Source organism: Dromaius novaehollandiae, chromosome 7 (assembly GCF_036370855.1).
Source record: "Dromaius novaehollandiae isolate bDroNov1 chromosome 7, bDroNov1.hap1, whole genome shotgun sequence".
Lineage (NCBI taxonomy): Eukaryota > Metazoa > Chordata > Aves > Casuariiformes > Dromaiidae > Dromaius > Dromaius novaehollandiae.
The window spans coordinates 9,079,491-9,088,362 of NC_088104.1; the positions used below are offsets into that span (position 1 = coordinate 9,079,491).

Consider the following 8,872-nt stretch of genomic DNA (forward strand, 5'->3'; position numbering starts at 1 on the left):
GTGCATTTCTTATACATGACAGATCTTTGCAATGTGCCCAATCAGCACCAAAACTTAAATAAAACTCATTAAAATAGCCTCAGGGTCTGTGTAAAAATCCATCATTAAACTAGAAGGTAACAGGTATAACTCAGCACTATCATTTGTCATGCATTATGTTGGGGGGGGGGGGGGACTTTTCAGATTACTTTTTGAGGATTTGAAATAGCTCCCAAAACAGTATTGCCTCTCAGTGAACAGAGAAAGCTCAATAAAGCACTAGAGATTTGCCTATTAGTATTAAACTTTTCAGAATGACAAATGAGGAGCAGTGACCATGAAAAGCAGGTTGCCACAAACTCCTTGTTTGAACCAGCACAGCAAATTTTTCTCAGCTGTAATTTGTCGAACCCAAGAAGAGCCCCAGTCTGCTTAAATGAGAACAGTGTGGTCTGGAACATTACGCACAAAAAAGGGAGGACATCAGAAACGTACCGCCAGCACCTCTGAAAAACCAGACAAATTTCGAGGGGAAAAAAAGCAGTTTTCATCCATAATATTTGGCGTTTTGAAAAAGAAAATGCTACGTGCTTGGAATTTAATTCCCAAATGGTGTGTGTGAAGGCTTTAAAAACTAAAAAAAGCAAGTGTCATGATGGACAGAATGAGTTTCCTCTGCTTGTCGAGAAAGCAGTGTGCTGTATCAGTGCCCTGGCCCAATTAAATTGAGCTGTACGGCACCAGTAAGGCAGTGGTTTCGGACTGGTGCTCTAATGAGACGTGCGGGCAGGGAGCTCGGATAACCCAGACTTACTGTCGTTCGAGTTGTCTCCCTCTCCCTGAGCAGACTCACTGCGGTTACCCCCAAAGTGTAACACACCGACAAGTTTTATCACAAAAAGGACTGCACAGACGGCGCTTTGGAAGAGAAGATGGTCAGCGGTCATTGAAAGGCAAAATATTTATTGTACCTAGTTTTTATCTGCCAAGTCTTGAACAGTGTCCTGGTTAAGCTGTCTGGGCACTAAGAACAAATTTGATGATACATTGATGTTGACTTGGGAAACGTGCTGAAATAATGTCATATTTTTGTAAACTGCCGTGTTTTGGACAAGAAAAATGAATCACAGTTTCAAAGAAAGGAATAAAGCGCACTGAATCATGGACACAAAACTTTCATTTAAATTAACGGCCATAGTGTATTTCTCAGAGAGGATTTCCAAAACTAGAAACACAATTATTTTTATATGTATCAATTAAATTAATTTTAATTAAACAGTAACTTCTCTGATTTAATAAAACATACGCAGCTCCTGATCCAAAGCCCACTGCAGCTGCCCCATGGGCAAGACACCTATGCAGGGAGATTTCAGTGAGGCCAGGAGGAAACAGCTGCTTCTCTGGCTCGTAGCAGTAACTGGTAGTGCCCAGAGCAGTTTGTGGGCATCATGGTCACTCCTGTATCTGCACAATGAAAAATAATTTCACATGTTAATTAATTTTCTCCTTAAACTTTAAAAGCCCAGTGATTCATTTTTTCTTAGAAGAATTCAGAAAACAAGATAAATTTCTATTACTCAAGCACATATTATTTATTTACATGTTTTATGATTAAATGAGAAGTGACACAAGACTTTATTGTCTTCTTTTGTTCCCATGGAGAAGCAACTGAGTCAGTTAAAGATTTTATTACTTAATCATCCTTGTGATCCCAAAGCATCCTGGAAAACGTGTTTTCTTCTCTAACCTTATCCAACCACCACATTTTTTTTTTTTTTTGTAATACAGCCCATTGTCCTTCCTTTTATCCCTATCTGTTATTCCATTTGAATCATCATCAAGACTTTCTTATTTCAAGGCACGACTTGATGAACACTGTAAAGAAAAGATCCTTCAAGGAAGGGGCTGGTATCCACCGCAAGTTTCTAAATCCTGTTGTTTTCCCTCAGTTACGATGATACACATGAGAAATCTGACCTTTCTCTCACAATTACAATGTTAACTACATCAGCAATTTAACTACAGGGCTTAATTAACTGAGGAGGCTTATATGTGCAATGTGCATGTCTTAACGCAGCCGAGTTTGTGTGTTGTACAGATGATTCATGAAGGAGATACGATGCTCAAATCACCATGTCTTGCAATTCAAGTAGATTTTAGAGCTTGCTGGCAAATACCGGAAAAGGAAAAATTAGAGAAGTTGCTGCTGTTTTGGCTGCACTTACAAATGGGACTAATATGGCGAGATTCCCAGATAAACTCAGGGTTTTTTTACAGCCGAGCGAGCTGATGGGGAGTTAATGCTTTATGTGTGTCTCGTTGTGCTCACAAGCCTTCTAATGTATCATATTAACGCCGTGCAATAGCCACAGAAGGGCTGGTGGCGGGGCTGGGAATGGCTGGTAGTTGTGCCACGCTTGCCGTCCTGGAATGTCGCAGAGCGTTACACCAGTGTCGCACGGGATGTGCCAGCACTGCGGAATTACAGTAGTTAAAGCACAGGTAAGCATGCCGCCCAGACACCCCTGCCGGCTGCACTGGGCGGGAGTAAAGGGCAGAAGAAGAAGGGCACGAGCTCCTGCTTTGGCTCCTCTCCTGCAGAGATCAGTGAATGGTGAGCTAGGCTAAGGGTCGGCTCTGTGCTGGGCACTGCTCACTGTTCGCCTATTCAGGCGGCTCCTGGAGAACATGCCAGCAAAGCTGAGGTGTTGGATTTGGGTTCTCTGAACCACTTTCTGAAGGTGCCTCGTTCTGTGTTACCTGTCTGAACTCTTAAACGGAGCCCTTAGAAGAGACTCGCCATGCCAGGTGTGTTTCAGGGAGACAGAGTACGCTGTGCTTTCACAGAGAACTGAGCTTTTTCATGTATCAGATATGCTTAGGGAGGGATTCTGCTTATCGCATGCAAAAAGGCCTAAGATAATGATTTCGGTCCCGTTATCAGTTGGGAATAAGCTGCATCCTAAGAATCTGAAGCAGGAGGGAGGTGTTGACCTGTGAAACGGCTCGTTTCCTGGCCTTGACCGCAGAGAGGGAGCCCACACGGGCAGCTTGCACGGGGTACCAGACTTGCAGCCTGAGGTGAGCGAGATAAACCTTGCCCCAAGCTCGCCTGTGCAGGGAGCTGCTGAAAAGCAGCTAGCACGGCGCTCTGGAGAGTGAGACTGCGTCTCTGTGTGCTTGCAGGCAGGAATTGAATATTACCTTAATTGTACTACTATATCAACAAGGGTCCAGTTAGGCAGTCCTGCAGCTGGCGCAGCACTGGGTGATGTTGGGTGGTTGCTTCAGCTCAGGACCTGTTTCTCTGTCTGTAAACCAGGGACAGCAATACTTAGCTCATGTAAGTTCTGTGCTGATCATGAAAAAACAAAACAACAAATGCCCTAGAAGACCGAGCTCCTAACCTTGTTTTGTGCAATGTGTGTGCTCTTGCAAATGTGGAATTTGAAGCAACTTTTACAAATTATTGTTCTAGAAATGAACAGAAGGTAAAGGGGGTACCTTGCCGGTAAGAGAAAGCATTTAGATGGGCTGGATCGAATCCAGTAATTAGCTGATTATGGATCTCTATGCACTGGTTGTGTAATTCAGATACTAGGTATCCAGTGCAGAAACCTCAGCTCCTGCGTGCTATGTGCCTTGCCAGACTTAGGAGAGAGGAAGATGGTCGGGTGAGGAGGGAATCAGCTCCGTTCCTTCCTAGACCTGATGCGACGAAGAGGTTGAGAAGGGTGCTGCCGCTGTGCGATTTGTAGGTAGGGAATAAGTCTGCAGTCATTCACCCGGCCATTGTGTTTTAAGATAAATACTTTTCTTTCATGTAGGGAATCGGTGTATCAAATCATTGCCTGGGTTTAGGGGGATGGTTTATTAATGTAAACATGAGGTGAGGCATACCTAGAAGCACAGCTTCTAATTCAGTCAGGATCAGATATGCTTTCATCCCCCCTGTCAGTGAGAACGACATTTATTTGATCTTCAAAACTGAGATCACGTTAGCTGGCGGTGGGTATAGGAGATCTAAGAGCAGTTTGGAGAAGGGCAGTTTTACAGAGGGAAGCAAACTGCACGATAGACTCGTGTGCCCATTTAGGGCTCAGCATCTCCCTCCTGAAAGCAGAGTAAGCTACCTCACCTAAAGAAAAGCAGCGTGATTCTGAGCGCAGTGCTCAAACGGGCTCAAATCCTGAGCCAAGTCCGAAGTCCTGCGCACTGCGGTGTAAAGCCTTGCACAAGCCGGCGTCTGGCCGTGCCGCCGTGGGGACATCGCGGAGAGCGCTCGCCGGAGGCGGTCCTGCCCTGCACCGCTGACGTAGCCGACTGCCTGCACCAGAGCCCCCCGAAAACATGCCATGTACAGGGGTCTTTAAGCTACCTGTGTTTCCGTCTATTTAAATTGTCGTAATAGTATTTACCCACTGACGGGCTGGGGGATCTGAGACATGCTTTCTGTTTAATCAAAGGTTTCCGATGCTGGGATGAATGATGCAATGCGTGTTCCGTCAAAGCAAAGACCGTCTGAGTAATTACCCAAGCTGATGTCAGATCTGTTGTCAGGGGAATCTCATGCGAGTATTTGACAACTTAAGTGACAAAAACCACAGGAGCATACTCTGATAAGAAAACAGATTTTACCATACCACCCGTGGGAGTATTACAGAATTAAAAATATATTTTCTAGCCTCAAGCCTGATTCGAGCGAGTGTGGGGAAATATTAAATTAGGAATAGGCGAGGATGTCTCCAGACATCAACAAATCCCAAGTCTCCACATGCTTTTTTCCCCTCCACAAGGTGAGTTCCCATTCCGAGATCTGCTACAGTCTTATATTCCTAATCAGACCTTATTTTTTCTAGTATCTTGCCATCAAAGTTGCCTCCAAAAAGTAAAGTGAAGAGATCGCAAAACAAGCAATTTGAAGACTGCCAGGCAGTCTCCTGGGACCACAGTCTCGCTCGACGTGTATCATTTAAAAGAAATGTTGTATAGTGTGGAAGAACATTCGTACAGTTAGCCGGAGGTACTAGCCTGGCAACGATGAAAAGCCACAGTTACAGAGAGGCTCATTTCTCTCCCTATCCCTTCTAGGTGAAGCAACTGAGGTTCCTTACACTGCTGAGAGTTTTAGAGAAAAGCGTGCAATGGAGAGTGGTCCAGCAGCAAAGACCACAACATTCACCATAACTTTATTAAGCTTTTAAAAGGTTCTGACAAGGCAAAAGGCCATTTGTAAGACAGTCAACCAATAAAAAAAAATGTTTAAAATGTTTTGCTAGGGGTCTTCGTTGGAAACACATACCCTAGAAAAACTTGAAGTTTTAATCTTCAGCTGACGCAGCTCTAACACTGAAGGACTGTGTAATTTTAGTACAGTGCCACCAAACCCCATTTTGGCTAGCCCTCCGGCTGGTGCAAAGCTTCTCTCTATGTTATATTAGTTCGGTGTATTTATGGGAATGGGTAGGTGGCAACACTTTCACTGAAACGTCTTTTATCACAGGGTTTTAAAAGAGTATTTGGATATCGGTGAGGGACGTGAAGAGTTTGGCATAGCAGAGCAGGCTGCGTGGCATTTAAAACACATGGTGTGAAGCAGTCCTGCAAGGCTAGCAAGTGAATGGCTTGGATGCGAGTCTGAGGGAAGAGGCGGTGGGAGTGAGAAGCTGTAGCTACAGCAGGAAAGTTAAGGACTTGAAGAAGCATCCGTAGCATGTAGGTGCAGTGCTGGTGCCTGTGGCGTAGTGTCATGTAATGCTAAATCCCTAAATTACTCACAGCGCTGAAGGAAGTGTGCCCGTGTGTTTTGCCAACTGCCAGATGCTGATGTGTGGGCTCAGCACGCTGAGCTGTCCCGGGACCGCAGCTTGGGTGCTGTGTTTACTGCATAACGATTTGTAAGGCTCCCATGTGAGGACTGAAGAGCTTTGACCTTTGGGAATGGAAAAACTCGATCACTGGATCCTCTCAGCAAATATCTTAAAATTACAGAGAACTTTGTCCTTTCAGAGCGCAGCAGTTACCTAAGCAACTTGCATACTGGCCCAGGTGTCACACAAGGTCCTGCAGCTCGTTGGCCGGAGTCCCAGGGAAGAGGCCGAGGCTGTTAGCGTACAAGCGCCCCGCGCGAAGCAGAGCTGTGTGCAGGTGGGTCGCGGAGAGCCCGCGTGGCTGCAGAATTCGCCTCGCTGCTCGTGGCCTGGTTTCTGCAGGCCCTTGCTCAGCAGGGTTGCTAGGACCATGCCACGCCTGGTCCCCCTGCCACCAGCTTGCGCACACACCCTTGCCTCACGCCGCCCTGTGCCTCGCGGGTACACCCCGAGCACCATCAATCTGCCTTCCGTGCTTTGCCTAAATCACTGGAGATTACGTAAGGATTTCATAGATGCGATGGCTGTTAGGCGTAAGTAGGTAGATCCTTTAGTCTAATAGGAGCCAAAAGTACATACTGAGTAAAAGTAGCATTTGCTCGCTGATTTCCCTGAGTGAAAAATGTTCTGAGCTGTTTTTCACAGGTTTGACAGATGGAGCTACTGTGATTTGCAGCATGGCCCAAAGTGCACTAATGTTTCTGCCATTTGTAACCAGACACTCGTCAGTCCTCCATCTTTGCAAATGAAGCTTTGGGTTTCGTTTCCCTCTGTGCTGAATTGAAATGCCATAATAATACTGGAGGCCAGAATGGAATTCAGGGCACATTAACAGCAACAAATGAAGAATATTAGTGAGCTTGTAAGGTAATGTAATTGTTGTAAGAGTGGAAATGATATTAGTAATAAAAGAAAAAGATAAAAAATAAATTGAATACAATAAACAGTGCATTGACTCAATCAGGATAGGAGCGGTAGGGCAGAGGGGTATTCAATAGCTCTTTGTTTTCTGAAACTGGAAAATATTTTGACTCCAGGAGGAGCATCTGATTAGCAGAGTTAAATGAGATGAAAAATGCTGCAATATTTTTGTGGATTGTTTTTCCAGCTGAAACTTGCCTTCTTCATCTATAATAGTGATATGTTTTTGCATAACCCACTGAAACCTCATGAAGGGAGGGGTAGGAAATGACGGATCTTTTAATATGAGTTATGTTCTCAGCAGAATACATGAGTTACACAGTCGATGCTAGTGGGAACAGTGGCAGTACATTGAAAATGTACTAGTAAATGATTTTTTTTTTTAAGAGCATGCTTTTTCTTTTTATATGTACACAGGAGATGCTATCCTGATCAACATATAAAAAAGAAAGCAAAGTTTATGTTCAATATCTGCAGAAATCATATTAAAATAATTTGAAGTTGTTTATGGTTTGTTCCACCAGCTATTTTCATCTCCCTAAAGTAATTCACCTTTTATTTAAATAAGAAGTTATATTGGATTTTATGCAATATGACAGCCAGATTGTCTACATCCTGATGGAAAATATTGGCTAAATATTTTTTGTGAACCCAAACACTCTAATTTCTAGTAAGTCACAAAGTGAAACATTTTATTTCTCACCGTATTTTTAGTCCGTGGTACATGAATTCCAGTCCCTATGCTACATCCATATTACATTAATGGAAAGCAATGTTTGTGTTTGGTAGGAGAAACAAACACAGGATTTAGCAGACTTAATAGCAATAAGTGACACGGATTTTGGGGGGAGTTTATGAGATTTAGCCGTGCAATTTAAACGTCTTCAATAACCTTTCACAAAAGCTAAGAAGAGTGACACAAGTTTTCATGGCACATATCAGAGTCCCCTCAGCCCGAGCTCCCCTCCATTCATCACTGAGACACATCCTGACAGCTCCGCTCCCGTTATTGCCGCCTTCTCTGGATTACTCCGTTCTTTGCCTGAGCAGTAATAGAGGTCACCGAAACTTCTAGATACGATAAAGAGCTGTAGCCTTAAGAATTTCCCTTAACTACTCTTGTGTTGTTCTCAGTAAATAAAATCCCAAGTGATTATTTGAAGAATTATCTAAAAAATTGCCAGGCAAACATTTGAAAGGGACTTCTCTGACATGCTGTTGCATATGCACACACCCTGTCTGTAAAACTGAACACACCTAAAGCATGCTGTAAAGCGAGGCCTCAGGTGGATTTGGGTGGGTAAGGAATAAATCAGAAGTGGGTGGGAATGAAGAAATTAAACAGATTGCATTGCTGAGTATTTTAAAATTAAAATGTTTACCACGCAGTAACGGTGCACAGTATTTCTTACAACAGAAGTGTCTATGAACTTCACCAAGACGCTGTATCCACAGCAAAGTTACCAGGCTGGTAACTTAGAGGTAACATGTACTAAAACACAAAGGGGTCTTGAAACGCAGGCGCTCTGCAGACAGTGCCTGAAGCCCATTAATGGACCTGGGTAAGCATCGGGCATATGGTTCATTGGCACTGGTGCAAGAAGGAGCTTGTCCTGCGTAGCCTTCCTGTGCTGTTCTACGCGTATGCCCTAATCAAGAAAAATATAGGCCAATGTTTTCAAGCTTCATTTCCTAATGGCAGTACCTAAATTCATATCTAGACACTTCAGCTGCCTGGTTTTCAAAGGTGCTAAAAATTTGCAGCTTTTGCTGATGCCTCTGACAGACTCACATATTTGGAGCCCGTGAAAATCACGGTGTTTATGTAGGTGTTCAAAAATTGATTTAGATAGTCTCCCTTTATGTGGGAGAATTTGATCTGTAGCGTCCAACTTTTGTACTTGGGCTCCGTGAGTGGCGGCACAGAACCTCAACAAGCATTTTCGTATAACTTAAAGGAAAGGCCAAATACTGTGTGTTTTTTAATCTGCTCCTACAATCTTACACTTAGTGTCATATCATAAGACTCTTTCTACTTCTAAGCCCATTTCTTTATTGCATTTTCCATATCATTAGAGCATGGGCAACTGGAAAATGCCAAA

The 8,872-nt window shown here is 43.8% G+C and overlaps 1 protein-coding gene across 6 annotated transcripts in view; it reads left to right on the forward strand.

Annotated features, from left to right (window-relative positions):
* Positions 1-8,872, forward strand: part of NCKAP5 (NCK associated protein 5) — a 254,060-nt gene that overhangs the window by 228,819 nt on the left and 16,369 nt on the right. The window lies entirely within an intron of this gene.